This window comes from Anser anser (assembly GCF_964211835.1).
Source record: "Anser anser genome assembly, chromosome: 22".
Classification (NCBI taxonomy): Eukaryota; Metazoa; Chordata; class Aves; order Anseriformes; family Anatidae; genus Anser; species Anser anser.
The window spans coordinates 3073978-3095368 of NC_139743.1; the positions used below are offsets into that span (position 1 = coordinate 3073978).

General features: G+C 51.2%; 1 long non-coding RNA gene across 1 annotated transcript in view; it reads right to left on the reverse strand.

Annotated features, from left to right (window-relative positions):
• Window positions 1-1075: 1075 nt before the first annotated feature.
• LOC310885284 overlaps window positions 1076-21391 on the reverse strand; it is a 75550-nt gene continuing 55234 nt past the window's right edge. Inside the window, exons 2-5 of the long non-coding RNA XR_014574675.1 lie at window positions 5725-7122; window positions 5503-5564; window positions 4642-4769; window positions 1076-2528 (exon numbers count right to left, since the gene is read on the reverse strand). This is a non-coding gene — a long non-coding RNA (uncharacterized lncRNA). The remainder of the gene's footprint in view (window positions 2529-4641; window positions 4770-5502; window positions 5565-5724; window positions 7123-21391) is intronic.

The window sequence follows — 21391 nt, forward strand, 5'->3', positions numbered from 1 at the left end:
TAAATGGCATCTGTTTGGGGCTGTTTTTCCTGTGCCACCACACTGCACTTCTCCCCCACACAGCAGAGCATTGCCACAGGCTGGGCAGAACCAGGCACAACCACCGGCAGGGGCTAAGAACTGTGCAGTTTGCAACCCCAGGAGCAGCACCGAGGCTACAGAGGCAGGAAAAGGGCTTCGAGGCACCTGGCAGGGCTCGGAGCAGGTTGCAGCATCCTCCTTGGTCGCGCTTCTTCTCCCGAGAGAAGTCACTTGTCTGCTCCCTGCTGCACGGCAGCACAGAGCACGCATCTGTTGCGATCGCTCAGCGTAGCCCTGGCGCTCATCTCCAACTTTAGCTCTGACTTCAAAGTTCAAGAGCGTTGAGCAACATAAAGTAGTGTATAATTCCAAGCTTTGGGAAATACCTATTTCAAGTTTGCTAAAAATTATTTTCACGGTGGCAGACTAGTTTGTTCCTGCCCAACTAACATGCTAATTGCAACAGGGGTTTACAGCCATCATCACACAGTGTTGTCTGTGTGTGTGACAGGCAGTAAAATAGTGAACATAACTTCCCAGTAACAATGCTTCCAAGGTGGGAGTTGATATGTTTGTAAAAACTGCCATATCAACGTCTGATTGTAAATTATCCTACTGGCTCTTTAGGAATGTCTTGATTGTTACCATTCCCAGCCACAGGGGATTCAGGTGGCAGCCACCCCACGGACACCCTCCGTCCCCTTTCTTTATCATTTAAACATTGTGATCCTGTCTGCAGGAAGAGCTATGGCCCTTGAAGTTAGACGTGCCTGCCAAGAAAAATGTTGATTTTCTTTCTCCACCTACATTCAGTTATCTGATTAATTCAACGCAAGGAGCAAGGAATTAAGCTATTTTTTTTTTAAGCTCAATACAGAAATATTGATGTAGAAAAATACAGTGGCTGTTAGAGCTGTCTTGTGACCAAGACAGCCTTAAAATGTGTTTTAGCCTGACTTGGCATGCTAGCTTTTAGGAGCTAAGCGGAGAAGTGAACTAATCCGAGGTCTTAATGAATAATGTTCAAATCCAACTTCCATTTTCAAATGCGTCCATACGTTAGAGAATGACTCTCAAGGTGTTTGTTGTGTGGCGGAAGAACAGACGAACTGGGAAGGGTATTTTTATGTGTTTGTGAATCATAGTATATGATATTTTCCTCCACTGTGCTTCTCTGCCCTAACAGTTTTCTGCAATGAAATCCATTCAGCTGTACTGGAAATGTAGGCACTTTATAGAAAATCTTTAATAGTGCTAGCACAAATGGATGGCTCTTATTTCCTCCCTGCAAAGTGGCGATTTGCAAAACCACTGCCAACAAATATTTACCCCCCTCCCCCAAGCCATTAAATAAAGCCTAATGGAAATGCCTCCCAGCACACGCCACCAAGACAGACGTGCCTCGCAGGCAGCACCCCACCGGCGTGGGCACCCCAGGGGGCACGCAGCACCCACACACCTGCAGCCTGGCTGCAAGCTCAGGAAGGCAAGAACCACTCATCTGCATAGCCAGATGCATACGTGAACACAGACACGAAAGGCGTTGGATGATGCATGGGTGCACATCCCTGCAGTTTCCCACTGCAGGGATCAATATGGAAACTCACACTCACCAACGCACATCAACACGGACATGTGAACGCATGGCTACACCAGTACCAGCATCCATACAAATGCATGCAGAGAGACAGGAAAATGCATAGATCATTTCCAACACTTTCCATCCTGGCTACAGTGCCTGTTTATTTTCTGGTACACTCGTCTTGCTGGAATTTTTAACATTTAATTAGTTGAGCCAGCTGCTTTTGCTTTACAAAGGGCTGCTTAGTTTTGTCTTGTTCTAAATGTGTTTCTTTTGTTAGCAGGATCAATACACGCTCTGGCCGAGCTGCAGAGCCCAGTCCTCCAGAACCCACCACTGTTTATCTGCTGCATTGTGCTCCAGACCAGGGGTCAGGTATAGGCTGCTAGCTGCAGGCTTTGCACGGGCGGTGTCAGCCAAGCCAGCCTGGACTCCAGCCTGGGCTTGGAGAACAAAGCACGGAGCTGCGATATGTTTCCTCTTCATCCTTCTCCACTGAATCAGAGCTGAGAGTGACCTTACACTCTGCAGATTATTGTCCCTTGGAAACAGGACGAAAACCGAAGGATTCACTAAGTAGAAGAAAGATTTCTGCCCAGTCGTGGTGGGGCGTGGATCCTGCTCCCCTGGCAAGGGGATTCTCACCAGCTGGAGCATAATCACTGCCCGTGTGGATGAAAGATGCTGAGTTTTTATCAACAGAGCTCAAAGTCCCCCCTAGGAACAGACCACGGGAGAGCTCTCTGGTTACAAGTCCCCACCAGGCAGCTACAAAGGCTCTGTGAGCAGACACATCAGCTGGAGCCGCGCTGGCTCAGCACCGCCAGCCTCTCCAGGCCAAGCAAGGCAGCTGGGCGAAGGCACATCCATCCCTCCCCGAGGTCCAGCGGGGATGCTGGGCCCTGCAGGAGCTGGGCATTTGGGTCTGTAATTAAGGACAGGCACAGGTCAGCTGCTGAGCATCCCCAGAGAGGCTGCTTCCCCCATGAGCACATGCTCAGCAGAGGGCTGGGGCACAGCTACAGCGTGGCCCCGGAGAGGGAACCCCGTGCGGCTGCAGAGCCTTGGCTTTGCAAAGCTAGTTATATCGGGACCCTCATCCGAGATCAAATCACCAGCAGTGGAGCTGCACGCTGACTACCAATGTTCCATCAAGTGGCGTGCGCTCCGAGCACGGCGCCTGCTTTATGCAGAGCACAGCGGCTCCAGGCACTGCCCTGTCCCTTTCGCGATGCAGCACACATCTCATCCAGCAGCCGAGCTGCTGATCTCCCTGGGCACTTCGGCAGCCTATGCAAAACCCTCCGGGGAAATACAGCGCATCTGGGGCATGTCAGGAAAGGAACAAGAGTTCCCTTTTGTAGGGCTACAAGGTATTGCTGGCACTCATTACACTTCTGTTAGCGGAGAGGCCAAAACTGCAGAGCCGAGAGAGGAGGTGTCACGCCAGCACAGGGAAGGGCTTGTTCAGACAGCGGTGCAGATGGGAAACAGGCACGACCAGCCCCACAAGCCCTGTACGAGCAAAAGGATGCTGTGAAAAGCCCATCAGCTTTTCACACATGCACAGGCATATCTGACATCCACTGCTGCCGCAGGCTGAGCCCAGCAAGGCAGCGATGGTCCCTAACAGGCCAGCGAGGAGCTGGTGCCGCGCTCGGCTCTGCCGCAGGCTCCTGACAGAGCAGCGGGCAAGGGGAAGCTGCAGATTCACAAGCAGCACAAACCAAAGAGCTCCCCTGCTCCCCGCACAGGCTGCAGTGCCCCGAGGTCTGCTCTGACTTGTCTCAACCCTGGAAGGAGGTCACGGCCTGTCCTTAAATCTTTTGCTGAATTACCAGGCAGGCATGCAGCCTTTAACTATTTTCTAGCCACTGAAGACAGTCACAAGCTACATTTATTTTTTTCCAGATGATCATGCATGCTATGGGTGTAAGATAAACAGTGTGAAATCCAGGAAAGATACTCAGATGACAGGCTGTTTGAAGTACGACATCGCACCCTTTCCCAGAGCAGCATCCTCCCTCTCCAGAGTGGCTCTGCAGCATTAACTCGGCTTCAAGGCTGACTTTCACATCACCTTTCCTTGATTTTGGGTAAGGTCAGTCTTTCCTTTTGGTCTTTCAAGTCTGGGTTTTGCCTCGCTTGCTTTGTCTACTCTGCATGCCCACATTCTCTTTCTAGTCCTAGCCTCTGTAGCTCTTGGAATTACTTTGGGTTAATCACTTCAGTAGGTTCCTTCCTGTCCCAGGTCCCTCTCCCCACTCTTTCCATCAGATTTGGGAAGCTCCCTGCTGAAGGAGCGAGGACAAACAGTTACAGCACCACCGTGCTCCCCATCCCCTGGCAGCTCTACCCCGTGCTGCTGCTAATTCAGCGCTGGCAGAGATTAGGAGAGAAGCGCCGGCCCCATTAAGGTGGCTGAAAAAGAGTCCATTGATTTCAGGGGAGCTGGGATTTCAGCCTGATTATCTCTATCGCTCATGAAAATACTTCTAAGGAGTTTGCCTTTGGAAAAGGGCAGATTGCCTCAAATGTCAGGTGTTAGCAAAGCATTTCTGCATCCCTAGACAGACTCCCTTCCCCAGCTTCAAATGGCACAAAAGGACCCCTGTGCTATTCTATTCAGACCAGATGAGAGCTCATCCCTTTAAAGGCGAGAGAAGTTTGCCTGAAAATACACACATGAACTTCTTTTTTCAATAGTTCTAATAATGTTTTTTCTCCCAGGAAATAAATTTTTAATTGTTCTTATTCTTCCATATCACCTTTGAAAAGGATTTGCTTTTTCATTGAAAGTCCAAGATAGAACACTTAAAAGTTTTCAATTTTCAGGCCCATACGAGCCTATCACTTCTGACATAAACAAACAAAGCCTGAACATGTTTAATGAAACAGTTTGGGCTTTAAAAATGAATGCTTTTGTTTTGCTCAAAAAGCCATTTGTATCTCCAATCCCAAAGACATTTTCCCCAAACCCATTTAATCCAGCTCTAAAAATCTTTTCTTCGAGAGAGGTGTAATAGACACTTGCTCACCAGGTTGGATTTGCCTTCCTCCTCATTAGAGCTACCAGAAGCGAGCCCTGTGCTCGGGAGGGAAATGAATCCGCTACCAGCTGCTCAAGATAGCGGAGGGAGCGTGGCGCTTATCGCAGGTTAGTCCTCTGATAAAAGAACAAAAGTAGAGCTCAGCAAACGATATCTAGCAAACAATAATGTGCACTTTTTCCCTCTATTTCCCTTTTCCAGTTGTCAATAAGCAAAACTTTATCATCTTCCCCAGCACACTTGTCCCAGTAATTGCATAGCTGACCCCAGACGGGGATTTCGGCCCTGGACACTGTGGCTCTCCCAGGCACCCCTCCAGCACCAGGCTTTGGTTGAAAACCCTTCTCTTTATGAGCTTCAAATTCATTTCTAGCAGGCACTAACATAAAAACTGCTGTCCATGCAGTTGTTCCTGCCAGCAAACTCATTAGCAGAGATATTCATTGAGAATGAGCATAAAGGAGAAATGAACTCAGCCGCTCAGGCTCTGCCGGCTGCTGCTCCCCGAGCAGAGGGGCAGCCGTGCGGACACGCACACCCCTGCTTGCACAACACCCCGCTCACACCTGCCTGAGCTCCTCGCACCCTTTGTGATATCTCGCTCTCAGCCTGGGCTGCTTCAGGGAATGCCAAAGCTCTGCCACAAAACTGCTGATTTTGCAGAGCTCCAGCTCAAGCTAGGGAGCTTCTGGCCGCAAGGCTTCAATAACAACATTCACTTGGAGGTTGGCACCCAGCACAAAGTCACGTCTGCACCTAAACCACCCCCAGGCTGCTGGGCTTGGGCTCTGGTAGGAGATGTCCACATCTCCGGCCTGATACAGAAATGCAAAACGAGGGAACGCTCACTGCTCACGGTGCCCAGCTTGCAGTGGGGTATCCAGTTTGGGGAGATGCTGATACCAGGTCTCCTGCAGAGGAGCAGAGCACATTTCTGTACCTGCAAAGCTTCAACCTTTTTGAAACAGCCAGACTTCGTTGCCAGGCAGCTCGGTAGCTCTGGGCATGTGTGAGCCCCCTGCAAGGAGGAGCACTCACCCCCTGCTTCCCCAGCCCCGCACCCTTCCCTACCTGGCAGCTCCGCAGGCTCCTGGGGAGCACCCAGCACCTCACCAGCCCCTACAGCTGGGACAAACCCACTGGAGAAAAGGAGGAGGAAGCACCAAGAGCTTCTTTATCATGGGGACCACCCCTCGTTAAACACCCCCTGTACAGCCTCAGCTGCTCCCAGTGCCCTGGCTGGCGCAGGCGGCTCCCCGATGGGCGCAGCTGGGCACGCACCCTTGCTCTGCCCGTGCTGGGTGAGGGGCTCCGTGTGGGGCTCCGTGCAGGGCTGCGGGGCTCCATGCGGGGCTGTGGGGCTCCAGTCCTCCCCCAACCCAGCTCTGCGGGCTCTGCCTGCCTGCTGCAGCCTGAGGGTGGTCCCTTCGCTGCCGCAGGGCTACCCCCGAGGGGAACTCCTCCAGTGCTGAGCTCCGGCACCAGCATTGGGAACGTGGTTTACAGTTCTTCACTGAAAGAAAAACAAAAGAGCGTTAAAATCGAGTGGAAACAAAGACAAGAGGGTTTGGAGGGTCTGACTTATGAGGAGACATAAAGGAACATAACATATAGGCCTGTAAAAGAGTAAAGGGGCAGAGGGGAGATGTGAAGGATATGAGAAAGCTATACAAATAATAGTAATAATAAAAATAATGTTATTTATAAATTGCTCACTCAAGAGCATGGAGGGACCCAAGCAGACAATTAAAACACAATAATAATAAACAATAATAATTAAAATCTCATAAAACACATCGTAGGAAAAGGAAGCAAAATATTCTAAAGCTCATGAAATCCTGCAGAGGACATAAAATAAAGGCAAGGGGGAAAACTTGTCTGAGGTTGACCGAGAATATATCACAACCAGTAATGGGTTTCTGCCAAGGGAAAGGGGATGGGGAGAAGAGAGGCTGAGACTAGACAGAAAGGCAAAGACCACTGTGGTTAGGGCCATGGGCGGTGGCAGGACAGCACACAGCTCGTTATGCTCAGCAGCCCCAAGTGCTGGGTGCAGAAGGGTGCTGGGGGTGCTGGCACAGCCCTGAGCACCACCGTGGGCAGGCACGGGCACTGCCCTCCCCATCGGGAGCCTGCGAGTGTGCCAAGCCACATCATAAGCTGATTTTCAGGGAACTGCTCGTGGCTATTGCAAATCATTTGCTTTCGGATAGTGTCTAATCTGCTAGTTTTTCACCAAATATTGGATCACATTCCAGGAAACAGTGGGCATCAAATCTGAACCCAGCAGGATGCCTTTAAATGATGTTGTACTGGTGCGTTCTGTCATGTCGTCCCAAACTTCAGCGCGGCGCAGGCTGGCAGGGAGATAACACGTCCTGATTAGGAACTGAAAGACAAGTGCAAGCTCTCACTCTCTTTCTCCGTGCACTTGTATGTGTACGCGTGCTCAGATCCTCACTGTATATTCTGTGGAGACAGGAGTTGGAGATCAGGGTAGTCTAAAATGCAGCATGACTGCAGCACATACAAGCAGGAGCGCACCAGAATGCCTCTGACAAGTTACACCAATTATATACCAGTTATTTGTCACATCTGTTAACTCATCAGTTTGCATTTCAGGCATGAGACTACGTCTAAAGATAAGACAGCAACAAGAAAGTGGGGCAGACTGACGGTGCAGAAGGGTGATGTTTATGAGGCCTTGCCCAGCACCAGCTCTGCCCGCCCTAGGATGATGCACCATAAATATGCATGCAGCATGGCAACAGGGTATCGCTGCATTTTGACATGTATTATATGTTGGAATAACTCAGAAGGATTTCTGCTCAGTATAATAATGAGCGCACCCGGTAATAGCCAGCTCCAGGAGAGGAGACAAAGCCGGAGTTACTGCACCTGCAGTTTAATAGTTGGAGAATTGTGATCTTAGAAAAACAGTTTGCCCTAACGACATTACCCATACAGTGAAAGCCTCTTGTCTCGTTTAAGCTGGCTGTGGGAGATGTTTGCAGCCAGAAGACTCTCAGAAAGGATACGTTTTCTGACAGTGAGAAGGTCACCCAGACCGAGAGCAGTGCTGTGTGCTTCTGCTGCATTGAAATTTCCGTGCCCTCAATTCGGCATCGTGATAGCAGACGAGCATTAGGGACAGGGAGGCCAGCCAAGAAAATGCTTTTCTGATGGGCTTCAGAGCCAGGAGCTGCAGGGAAGCATCAGGGAGGGACCCGCACCCCAGAACCGGGGGGCACTGAGCAGCGGCTGCTGCCCCTGCTGGGGAAGGGGTACCTGCCTCCCCAGTCTGGGGGGCTGTGGCTTCTGTGCAGGAGGAAAATCCCTCATCCCTTGCTTTCCTGCATCCCAAGCGTGCCAGCAGGATGTGGCAGGAAGGGCAGAGGCTGTGTCCAGCGGCACTGCCTGGGGGTGAGTGTCACGAGTCGGCAAAGCCAGGCTGGGAAGAGCTCGGTGGAGGCTCTGCACATCCCTTGCCGTGGTCGGAGGCTGTGATTCATTACCCTCCAGCTCTCCCAAGGTGGCTTTGAATCAAGGGTGACTGGTGTTGAGTTTAATTACATAGAAACACATTATTTGACGGGTGCACTGGTCTGCCGGGGGTGGCATCTTGCCCTGGCAGCAGCCAGTGTCCTGCCCTTCAGCGGGAGGTGACACCGCAACCTCTGTGGGCACCGGGCAGCCCCGTGCGGCGGGGGGACCCTTCCTGACCCGCAGAGCCATTAGCTCGTCACCTCCAGCATGAGAGATGATTAGCCCTCTGTCTTCTATGCACGGTTACAAATGTTATTATTAATCATAAAATTACGCAGCTCCTCTAAATCCAGCTACATTTAACTTGGTGACCTCTGATGGCTGCAGCTCTGCAGGCTGCCAGCGTGCCAGGTGAGGACACGCGCGCTGCTCTCTGCTCTACACCCATCCGACCTCAACCCCCCTGGCCCTGTGATGCGGGGAACGTTTGCCTTTCATCTTCCTCCTCCTCCCCTGAAGACCTCGGGGCGATGCCCGCCCGAGGCCAGCCCTGCTCTCACCAGGGCGCGTGGCCGGGAGCAGGGCGGACGCAGACAAGGCGAGGATGTTTCCAGATGAACCTGGGTCTCTCGCTGCTCCCAAGGTAAACAAACAGATTGTTGTCGAGGGTTTTTAATTTCCCCTGCCACGGAGCTGCTGCGCGTCTTTTATACGGAGAGCGAGCCTTTAAAGACTTTGGGAAGCAATTCCAACATTTTCTATAGGCGCGGGGAGATAATTGAATGCTTTCAAAGACCACTGCATGGCAGGGAAAGTTCAATTTTTGCAGCGTGGTGCATCCTGCACTGACTGAGTTTTGTGCTTTGGCAACGCTCCCCTTCTTTTTTTTTATTTCCTAGAAGCTGAATTACTCTCGGTGTTTTTCTGCGGCTTCTCTCTGATGAAGCACTTAGGGCTGAGAAGCAAAAACAAACTAAAAGTAAACCAAGACCCTTGCCATAAGATAAATAAATAAATAGACACAAGCAGAGACTTCTCTGCCTCCTCTGAGAGGGAGGCGAAGGCATCTGCTCCACTCGCGGCACCGATAGGCAGAAAGTCTCTCTGCCGAGCTATTTTTAGTCCTAACATTGCAGAACAAGAAGCAGCTCCAGGCAATTTTCTTTTTCTCTCTTTTTTTTTTTTTCTCCTCTCTTTTTTTTCAAATTTATTCATTCAGAGACAGAACAAAAGTGGTGTTTCGGGAGGAGGGGGGGGGGGTCTCTGTGTGTCCTCAGTGCTTGCTTGCAGTGTGATTAGCTCGGGCAGGGAGCTGGCACCTGCCGGGGCTGCTCCTGGGACATGGAGAGGGCTCGTCCCGTGGGTGCATCCCTGCTCTGGTCCCCAGCGTGGCCGCCAAGCATCGCCCCCTGTGCCAACATGTGCCCCCTGTTCAGGGTGTGCTTGCACTGCTTTGGGTCTGCAGTCCTGTGCCCTGGTGCTGGGCTCAGCTGCGGGCACTGTCCTGGCTGCTCCCAGCCGTGGTGCTCCAGCAGAGGCTGTACGGAATTGTGGCCTCATAGCCTGTAAATTGAGATATGTTTCTCTTTCTGGGATAAAGGAGAGAACAGTGGTGTTTTTCACGCAGTAAAATAAATATGTCCTTGTTAATGCATATCCCTTTGGAGGAAGCAGCAGGTGGAAATGTTCGGGTGAAGGTTACCAGCAGACTGGAATTTAAAAGCAGCCAGCACCGAGGCAAAATACCTCCCTCTTCAAGCTTCCTGTTGCTTGCGAAGGGCAGTGGGGATGCAGAAGATTTGCAGGGGAATTCAGCTCTTATGTTCACTCCTGGCGACGGTTCCATGCCAGCTAATTGCATCCCGCTTATCTCTGGTCCAAAGAAAAGACTGATTTAAGTCTTGCTTCTATTGGAAGTGGCATTGCTTATGCACAGCTGCACACATACTTCACAGGCTTTGTGCCGGCCTGTGAAATGTCAGACAGACTTTTGCATGGAACAAGTCTACACACACACACAAAAAAAATTGTATTGTATTTAAATATTCCTTAAGTCATTTTAATGTATTTAAGTCTTAATTCATCTTCTCAAGGTTCCTTTTCACTACATTAGTGTGACGTATTTGACAGAAAGATGAATGGCATTATTAAAGAGTCTCTCTGGCATATTTTTGTAATAAAATCTTTCTTTCCTGTCTGCATGCAGGCCTTTTGCTTCCTTACTCCTCAAAGATTTTTCCTGGGTTTCTGGGAGATGCGTGAAGATGCCTCCAGAACCTTTGCAGTGCAGACAATTCAGTCCCATTTTGGGAGGCTGCAGGGGATCTGGATGGGACCGCACTCTGCCCCCCGCCAGGAGAGCCCCAGGTGTGTGCAAGGCTCCTGGTACACACGCATGTCCTGCTGCAGGCACTCCGAGCAAGGCCCCGGCTCGGCGCCCTGCTGCGCCCTCACCACCCAGCAGCGAGGACGATGGGGGCCTCCCAGGACGAGCCTTGCATTCCCCCACAGCAGCCCCAAGCAGACACCCTCTGAATTTATGCACTGCTTTCCCATTCCTTCTTGATTTATCATTTCCAGCGTGCCAGAGAAGTCACACGCATTAATCATCCTGACTTTTAAACCATCTCCCCTAAATCATTTCTCACGCTGGGAGCCATTTGCTGGGAGTGCTGGCGAGCCCCTCTGCTGTGTCTGCGGCATGCAGGCCGGGAGCTGGGACAAGCAGCCTTCCTGCTCCAAAGCCACCCCACGAGGACGCTCCTGTCCCCTCCGTGCAGCAAGCCGAGGGGAGGCGAAGCCGTGGGGATGCCCAAGCTTGGGGCAGCTCCCACGCTCCGTAACTCCTGGCTCAGGGGCGGCGTGCTCTGATCCCTGGCTGACACAAACGTAGCTTAAAAATAGAAAAACTCGGATCGAAATTGCTAAGAGAAACTCCGGGCTCTGTGTGTGCTTTATATGAAATATTGAAGAGCCGGCTCAGAACGGAGTTGTCAGCACTTTGGGAGCTGGAGAAGGAGCGAGGGGATGGCTCTGCTCTGCCTTTGTGTTCGCTTGGCTGCATGGAGGAAGGTGATACTGTGAGAGCTTCCCAGGTCACAGCTGGGTGAGGGAGAGGGGAGGCCCCTTGCGTGCTCCCACAGGCTGGGGGAATCCCTCAGCTCCTGGGGAAACCCACTGGGGACTGGAAAGGGAAGGGACCAAGGGCAGGGTCTCCCCAGTGGCCCTGCACCAACGGGCAGGGGCACAGGCGGCTCCGTGCCGTGTTGAGCTCCACAGGAGCAGGGGGTCTCGCCTGCCTCGCTCCAGCCCAGCCTCAGCACATCCCTGAGTGCCTCGTGTCCCAGGCACGTGAGGGATTTTATTTGCCAGACTTCTGCCTTGCAAGTTCTGCTCTTTGCCCTGAACAGGAGGAATTTTACTAACTTTATCTTCTGAATCCCAGCACGCAGAAGAAAGGAGAATAAAATCGTGTCATGACCTCATCTGTCTGACCTCAAAGAGCAGAAGCAGGCTGCAGGCTTAGATGCACCCTGAATTTTCTCCCGGGATGCAGAGCAGCAGCCAAAGCACACTCAGAGCCCCAGACCTGGGTTTCGAGCGTGTGAGCTGGGTGTGGGGAACAGCAGCACATCCCCTGGGCCCTGCCCTGCCCTGCAGGTTGGGCTGGGGGAGAGGCATTGCAGATGGCAAGGAGATCACAGGAATAAGCTTCTGGATTTTTCTTGGTGTTTCTGCAAGTAGATATTGCACCGTTTGCTGAGACCTCATGTTGGATGCTTGCTATCCTAAATCAGTGCCAGTGATTGCCAGTCACCATTATCTATCCATCTCCTGTCTCTGCAGAATCCAGCCTCAGGTATCTCTCTGATAGCCTGTCCCTGCTGGCACGTTGTTTCAGTGAAATGCCATAGCCTGAAAGTGAGGCATTTGGGAGTTTTGGAGTAGTGAAAAGCAGACTGTGGAGGTTATAGTCCCAGGCTGCCGTGTGAGGGGCTCAGCATTGTGAAAGTCCACATCAAGGCAGGGTCTGCGTGTCCTCCTGATGCACTTGGTTGTGCTGGGAGCCATGAGCACAGCAGGTCTGCAGAAGCATATTGCTTACAACAAAGGAAAGATCTTCTGCTCTCTGACTGTTTAGACTCTCCAAAGCTTCAGTGATCTACCTAGATTAGGCCTCAACAAGCTGAATTTCTGCTCCAGGTATTGCAGCTGCTCCTTGCTGAATAAAACATGCCGTTTGCTCTGCTGTGCCCAGAAGATGAGCTCCAAGAATTCTTTTATTTCTTTTTCTATTTGTACACGCGCTTGCTTTTTGGCAAACCTTTGCAAAGAGGGGCACTGCCTGGTGCTCCTCTTGGGTTGTTTCACACAGGGAAGGATTTTGCTGTTTTAATAAGCCTCCCATCACTTGCACAGCAGATGCAGGTGCTGGCACCCAGTCCACGAGCAGCACGAGCAGTGTGCTAGCCCTGTTCCCCAGGGCCAGGAGCACCAGTGACACCAGTGACGCCCCCTTGCCCAGCAGAGGCAGCGCCCCTGGACGCTGGATTTATGCTTCAGCTAAGGTGGGACAAACTGCTCGGCTGGGGTATTTGTACGGCACCAGCCATACGCAGCATTTAAAGCGCTATTCATTTCCATGGCTGTTGTTACCACTTAGAAATTATCTTCCAGATAGCTAGAGGAATTTTCTGCCTGTTATGTTTGGTCCAAGCTGGCCGCTCAGAGTCTCTTGACTTGCTGTTTTCATTTACTTACAGGGAACACAGCTGGAATGGATTGTTTCTGCTTTGCGCTCAGGTCTTCAAGAAATAGAAAAAATGAGAATCAAGTAATGACTGTTGCAGTGCAGCTTTAATTAAATAATAGGACAGTGAAACTTCGGGATTGGGTAGGCATTTTTGCACGAGTACGTGCCGGATACGTGCGGCTCGCGGTAACCATTCAGTAGGTCCTGGGCTCTTCATGTCCTTACTCTCGTATTTGCTGAATTACTGCCACCTGGGCCCACACTGTAGCTAGCAGATCACACCTAAGGGTGTGCAGGTTCGACCAGCGTGCTTGTGTAGGTGAGCATTGAGGGCAGGATCAGACCCCTCACGGCACAGCACCATGGCTTGCAGCAGCGCCTGCACGTGGGAAGGGCTCCACATGCAAGCAGATTTGCAGCTGTGTTTGCATGTGTGCACGCCCCTGGGCAAACCTTCCCCCAGTCCTCCCAACTTGCCAATGAGCTCCGAAACCCCTTTGCAGCAGTACAGCGAGTAAGAGTCTTTTTATAAACATTTAGAGATCTAAGTTTGGCATCTGCTCCCATAATGATATAGCAGATCATTACAATTTGTGACATCCCACTATAAACAGAAAGCTGTAAAACCCTGTAATTTAGAAAGCTGGATCAGGTACTCATGTGTTTTGCATAATCCAAAAGGATAGTGGGTTTCAGGCTGTTTTCCCTTTTTTTTTTTTTTTCTTTTCCCCTTTCTTTTTCTTCCTTTCTGGTTGACATGGTTACAGCATCCTGAGGATGGGGTAATAGGACACGACACATGCATTCGGGTAGACTCAGAAATCCACTGATGCCTCCCGGAAAACTGAAAACACACTGTTTAGAGACAATTCGGCTGCTTTATCTTCTTGTATTTCTCTTCCTCTCTTTCTTATTTCCAAAGAGGTATTTGCATGAAAACACTGTTTTCTTTCCTGAAGCTTTTCACCCACCACTGCTCTTTCCCTCCACAAACCCTTTGTTCCCTGCCTGGGACATCAGAGCCACTTCTGCTGTGACCCACTGCTACAGCAGAAGAGACCCAGGCTTTGGGTTGGGAAACAACCTGTGGCAGGAGCAAGTGCTGACAAAAAATAGATAGATGGAGACAAAATTGTTCCTAAATTGAATGTTTTTCACAGTTCTTCCAAGCAGTGTCTGCAGTACTTTAAGATTATTCTCTCCCGGGGGGCCTCATAAAAGCTGTAAATACTCTGAATAGCTTTCAAGGCTAGCCTTATGACAGTTCAGTTCTCAAGAAAATATATGCTAATGTGCATCGCCATCATTATCTGGGAGACCTCGGTGCTGATGCTTTTGTGTCTACGAAGAAAAGATTTCTGATTGCCGGTGTTTTGCTAAAAGTTAAATACATCCAGGCTTTGAAACTCACGGGGAGAATTCTTAAGCAGAAATAGCCTGATGGCAACTCCCGTGCGCCGTGTCCCAGCTCCGGGATTTATTTAAAAGCGATGGATCAAATCTTTCCTGCTCCTGCCACAGCAGCCAAGGGATGTCACAGGCGCTGGTGGCAGCTGCCCACAGCCCTGAGAGCACCTCCTGCGTGGATGTGCTTCCTGGAGGAGACCAGCCCATTGCCACGCTCACATGGCTCATGCTGTACCTGCTCCGGGTGCTAGGCAGTGGTGCAAACACTTCCAGCACGCTTAGCTTCAGAGCTCGTGGCTGCGACATTTTTGTAGCTTTCCTCTTTTATACATGGAGCTTGGGCAACATACCTCGGAGTTTTGCAGAAAACACAGGAGGCAAATGAGTTACTGAAAGCAGGTTTCTGTAGGAAGAGGAGCAGGTTCTGCAGCATGTGCACACGTGGACTTCCTCACTCCGTCTCCCAGAGAGTTTTGTACCTTGTCATCAGCACTGACATGCAACAAAATGGAAACAAGGCTATTTAAAAGCTTCCCTACAGTATGGTGCTTAAAAAAAAAAAAAAAAAAATACACAAAACAAAACACACTTAAGTGTAAATGTCAATGGGACCAAGCTTGTAATGTAGGCACATACTAAGCTACTTTACTTAATTGAGGCTGAAAGCACCAAAAGGGGGAAAAAAAAAAAAAGTCAGGGAGCCGTGCAGATGGAAGCAGCAGAGCACCAGCAGATTCACCGTGCCCGCTCCAGCACAAGGTGCCCGCGGGCAGCCCGGTGCAGGCTGCTGTTGGCGGAGGCACCCACGCAGCACCCTTCACTCACTGCTCCTGGGTGAGGGATGCGAAGCCAGGCAGCAGCCTGCAATCCACCTCAGCTGGAAGCAAGGAGCCCAGTTTACCCTCGGCGTACACGGGGCCGTGCCAGGGCTGCAGGGAGCTGAGCTCACCCTTGTCCACGTCTCTGGCCAGGCTCTGCTCCCTGTGCAGGGCTCCCAGGGGCACTGCTGGGCTCGAAGGGCAGCAGCACGGGCTGCCCAGGGGCCACGAAGCCACGGCTCTGGGGTGTCCTGGGGCGAGGAGAGAAGGGGGAAGAGCAGTGGGAGGCAACAGGAGGCCCAGCTCCAGAGCCCAAAGCTGGAACCATCCTTCCTTCTCAGACGGGTTTGCAGCTCCCCTTGGTGGAGGCAAGCGGGGGGACAAGGGAGAGCCAGAACAAAGTGAGGGAAGGACTTTTAGGGTCCTGTGGAAAGGAGAGTCCTCTCTGTCCTGAAATGCTCTGCAGAAATGCTTTGCCAGCGCAGACGTTTCCAGGGCTTGGGGTTACTGGTATCAATCTCAAGTGTGGGATGTTGTTTATGGCTGTCTCGGTACAGCAGTTTCTGCAGCAATCCAATTCTTTTGTCCCAGGGGGAAATCAAAGTGCTGGGCTTGCACAGAACAGCAGTGCCTCCAGGAACTGCTGTTAGGCTGGCACCTCTCCCGCACCACCCTGCGGGGGAGGACCTGGCCCTCACCGGGCACCCATCAGAACCAAATAAATCCTGAAATTCCTCTCTCATCCTTCTGAAGTGTCCTTTGCTTTCAAACTGTGTTTATCATGCATGATTGATATTTGACATTACGATGTACCAGGAACATGCACAACATCGCTCCGCTGGGACGCAGCACCGCTCCCACAAACACATCCATCACAGCTGTGAGTGCCACCCCGGCACGAGGGCGATGGAGGAGCCATCCCGGGGGGGAAACAACAGCTCCAGTCCCACGAGGGACCTCGCCACACATCTGTGGGCTTAGGGAGCAGAGTACAGGTTTCAGAGTACAGGGTTCAGTGCAGCTTTTAAGATGCAGCCCCTGCAGAAAGCCTCCCCGGGCACAGCGGAGCCGTGGTATCGCTGTGATCAGACAGGCTGAAGGATGCTGTCTGCAGTCCTCCACCCTGTGGGCTGCAAGTGCCCTTGAAAGATGGCTGAGAAATCCTTGAAGAAAGCAGAGGAAACGAGGGCTCTGGTGGGTTTGACTTTCGTTCCTGTGACCAAGGCGAGGGGAAGCTTCGCTGCGAGCAGCAAGCTCCCAGATCCAGGAACACCAAAGTCTTTAGCAGATGGAGATAACAGGGGAAGTATTGATCCCAATTTCCCTTTGCTGTCATTTGAGAAGTGGTTGCTGGAAGATTGCATTATCTTTCTGAAACGTGCCACTGTGCGTGCACATCAGGAAGAGCCAGTGTGCGATTCATTAAGCAATTCTTACAATAGTGCTGAACTACAAGAAATACAATGAACTTGGCTAAATAATTCAAGGGCCTGATTCTCATTCCCAAATAAGACCTCTCTCAGGCTCCAGCCGAGTAAAAGGCTCTCGTGAAGGTCTAGCTCCCCAGCTCTGGGTATGAACATGAAAATGATGGAGTTTCCCTGTCCCAGGATACGCTGTGGGAGAGGATGCCCATGCCGGAGGGAAGGGGCTGGACACGGGAGTCCCACCAGGGCTGAGCTGAGCTCAGCTGAGAGCTCAGGAGCCGGCCAGAATTAACAGGTCTGCATTGATTTTTGTTTAACTTCTCATTTATTACAATGCTGTGGATAGAGATTAACTTTCGGTGCTTAGTATTTATTATTGTTTCAGCTGCTTTCAAATGGAAACTGAAAGCACTTTGATAAATGAATCAAGAGCTTTGTCTGGCTTCGCTGTACCTGCTGTGAAGGTGCATGCTCTGCGCTGATGCTCCTGCACAGCGGTGTGGAGTGGTTCTCCACGGCAGCCAGGATGGCTACATGGCAGCAAAGAGCTTGCTGAAAATACGATGCCCTAGCACAGAAACACAGAGCCCAGGAATTTGTAAGCAAGCTGTGCTTCAGTCCTCCTTCACCACCCTCTCCAGCTGCTGCCGAAAAGAGGGACAGTGTCCTCATGCCCCCTCACACCCCATGCTTGAAGGGCTCCAGAGGACACCTGCACAGTACTGGGATGCTTATCCCAAGCTGGCAATGAGGGAACACAGAGGGCAGATGCCTGGGAGTTTGGCTGGGGCACAGAAATCCCTGCAGATCCCTTGCAGAGAGAACCACCACGGAGCTGCCCCAGGGGGCCCCAGCTCTAAGCTGCCTTCCTGAAGCAAGTCCCACTCCTGCAGCACCTTAGCCTGCAATCCCAAAAGCATCAGCTGTGGGGAGGGGAAGCAATCCAGGAAGCAGTCTGCAATCCCAAAGGCTTTCCCTGAACCAAAACAAAGAGCAAGTGGTAGTCAGACAAAGCTGGTACTTCCTCCCTGCCAGTTCGTGCTCCCAAAGCAAATCATTAATATGCATTTCTCTGACGTGCTGTAAGTCACTTGTGGTGAAGTGCTGCATCTAATTGATTTGGGATGCATCAGCCGAGCCTCACGACTGACTCTGTTAGGCCTGCGTGTAATAAGTGCAACACACTGGAAAGAGGGGAATTACTCTTGACACTGGGATTATATCTCTGCCAAAGGCATCAATATTCTATTAAAGATATGTGATAACATAACACTAATTACCAATTGAGGGTCCATTAAAGGCAGCCTACAAACAGCGGTTCGATCTCACCTTTCAGATTAAAAACACCACAATGATTTCCTGTTCCTTGTACTTTATTTCTGTTTTTTCTACCCATGCATAATTCAGGAATGCAAATTGCCAGCAAATACCTAGAAGATTTCTGTCTTCACCTGCCATCCAGGGGCAACAGCTTCCCAAGCCCGGGCTGAGCCAGGAAGGAGATAAGTCATGTCTACAAGCCAAGAGCAGTGCAGAGAAGTCCTCTCCCACTTGGATCTGGCTGCCTGCCTAGGGGCAGCGCAATGAATGGCCGTGACTCAGCAGCAGAGGAAAGCACCAGGCGTGCAGGATGGACGGGCACCAGGCTGGCCCCGCAGAACCTTTTGGTAGCTACGCATTCAGCTCACAGATGAAGCAGGGCTCTGCTTTCCAACCCAAAGGGAGAGTTCTTGGCTGCAAATTAATTTCAGCGAAGCTCCAGGTGGGCCAGGTAGAGGTGGGAAGGAGGCTGGTGCACAGCCAGTTCCTCGTCCCTACCTCAAGCAGGGGAACAGCGTACGGGTACCTGGAGTACTCGCTGACCAGCTGCAGACACACGAGAATCCCCACAACGGAGACCCCCGGACGGAGCCTTCCTCCACGGGCTCTCCTGCGGGGCTGCGCAGCCTCCCCCAGCCGGCTGAGCCCTGTGGGGGGCCTTGCGGGGGGCTTGGTGGTGCTGCCGGCCCCCCACTGCCCCCCAGCAGAGGGTCCCCTGCGAGGGGCATCCCCTCCTCTGCGCTCAGCCTGTCGCAGCAGCTGTCTCGCCTTCCCGAGATGCTCCGACTCCCTTCCCAAGGCTCCTGCTGGTGCTGGCAGGAGTTTAACAGAAAACAGTGTGAGAGCTGATCGCAGCCAAGCTCGCACGGAAAGCCGTGCTCGAGGGCAGGCATCCAGCATGGCACCAGGGATGCCAAGCTCTTGCCTTTAAATGCAGCACCTTGATGAGACATTACAAGTGTCACTAACCCTGCGTGGGGGTTGGAGACGCTCAGCCTGCACCACCGTGCACATCCCGGCAGGAGCCGGGGCACAGCCAGAACTGAGATTCCCCCTCCACCAGGAGGACGGCAAGCCAGTCTCCCTAAATGTCATGGCGCAATTTGCAGCAAGAACAAGCAAATTAGATTCTTCAAAAGCTTCATTTCTTAAAGATGTTTTTTTCTGGTTGTAAAGATTTTTTTTTCCCCCTAAAGCTAAGGAGGGTGGACAGCCTAAAACAATGACCATGAGGTTAATGAAATTGAAATGAATATGAACTCCAACACCCCTCATCTTGTAGGGGCAAATCTGATTCTCTCAACAAGGCTCGGTGCCCCAAACAGCAGAATATTTTGCAAAATAAGGGCCTAAAAGACAAAACTGGACTCCTCAGACATCACTGTAAGCACCAACAGACGTTAGTGGGCATTGCCCGTCCTGTAATTTAGTTATTGGCAAGAATAATATGAACATTATTGTTAAAGAGGGAATAACTTCCCTGCAGAGAAACAGAGGAATTAGAATCCGTCTCCTACTCCCAGCCGATGTTAATGGCACGATTTAGCTCCAAGCAATGCTTTTGGAGGCCAACATTGAGGAACACACATTAAATAAATGTCTAATAAGGGACAAAGCGAATCACTGTGGGAGGCTGAGGAAGGTCACGCAGGAGCCAGCGATGAGGAGCTGCATCGCGTGCGTTTCCTCGGCCGGAGCCTCCTGCAGGCTGGTGCAGCCCGGCTGCTCGGGAACTCCTCCCCGCATTATTCTCCTGCATGCAGCAGCAGCTGCCAGCCATGCATTACTTTAATGAGACACAATAATATTCTATCAGTTCTACAAGCTATACATTGGAGCCACGGAGAGAAATAGTCTGAACCTCCATATGATCAATCTTGTCAAAACATGTTCATTTAATCCCTTGCAAATGAAAGGAAGATGTGTTTAAAATGTCGTCCTTGGGGTCTCGGAGCCAGGTTCCTATAAATCAGTCAACTCAGGTAAACTGTATTATTTAGGAGCTATTTGACAGCATACGTGCTGAAAACATTTTTTAAACTATGCACGCAAGGTTTACATTATCTCAGACATTAAAGTGATGTGGATTTTTTTTGTTTTACCTTTCTGTGACTAAGTGCCCACCGTGCAGTGATTGCGCTCTGAGGTGCACACGGAGAAGATGGATAGGCGGAGGTTAAACAGGGACGCACACAACTCACTGCTAAGCAAACGCGCCAGTAAACCCAGGGACTAATAAGCTTACGGAGCTGACAAGGAGGGACAACCGCGTACAAAATTTCAGGCAGTAACTTACTCTGCTGGGGAATTCAGCCCTCAGTCTGACAGAGACGCTTCTGCAAGCAGGACTGCGCACCCGAAGGTATCCTGAGCAGCCCCCAGCCCACTCTGAGCCCTGCTGCTGCCCGAGGAGAGATGCCCAGGGGACACGCAGGCACCCACGCTTACGGCAGGTTCATTTTTCTCCAGCAGCTTAAAAAAGCCCAGCAGTAATCCAGGGAGATTTTCTGGGACACCTCCAGAAAGGACCAACTCTGCAGCCCAGCTGTGGAACAGGTGGGAATTGGGAGCGATTGGTTTTGCTTGGGGATCTGGCATTGGTTTGGCTCTTTTGTGTCATGGGGTGAAGTACTTCACCTCCTGAATCACGTTTAACTTACGGGCTTAATCATCTCCAGCTTTGTCAGAGGTAAGTTGCAAGGCATCACCTGATGCCCAGACGAGATGCTCAAGGAAACTCACGGAGCATCCTGCAACAAGTACCCCGAGCTGCCCACCTCCAAACTCCACAAGACTTTCTTCTGGGGGAACAACGTGGCCTTTTTTGGATGAACACCCACATGCCCATTTAACAGAAAGGATGTTTGACAGATATGACAATGGACAGGGATTGGTTGGATTCTTTATTGGTTCTGAAGGTGCTTATATTTAAAACAATTTGTTAGGCTCTCTGTGATTTACTGCCGAGCTGGAAAATGGGGCTGAGTATTGATTCTTTGCCTTTTCTATTGCAAATGGGTGTAATGTTTTATAGTATGTCAGAATAATAGCAGCGGGCACTTTATCAATGTCAAATGTTAAAAATGATCAGCTATTGTGATGTAGGAGATTAAATATGAAAGCTTGATGGGTATATAAAAGCAAAATGGCAATAATAAAGGGATTTTTATGTTCAACTCGTTGCTCTCCTGAATCTACCTGGGGAGCTATTAGAACCAATTGTGCTGATCAGTGACATATCACCATGGGTTAAAGGACTGGAACGTGCTAGGTTTCGTTCCCCAGGGGGCCTCTATTTGTTGCTGAGCTGATTGAGGGGCTGGAAGCCAGCCCTGCCCTTCCCCGCGAGGACTGGCTGTGCGGCATCGCCCTGCGCGGGGCTGGAGCCTGCTGGCAGGATGAGGTGGCACCCAGGCAGTGCCAGCATCAGTGAGCACAGCTCCTGGGTGCCACGGGGCCGAGCGGCCCCTCCAGCCCCTCATCCCCCAAGGAGGGGCTCCACAGATGGGAAGGCAGAGGGCAGAGGG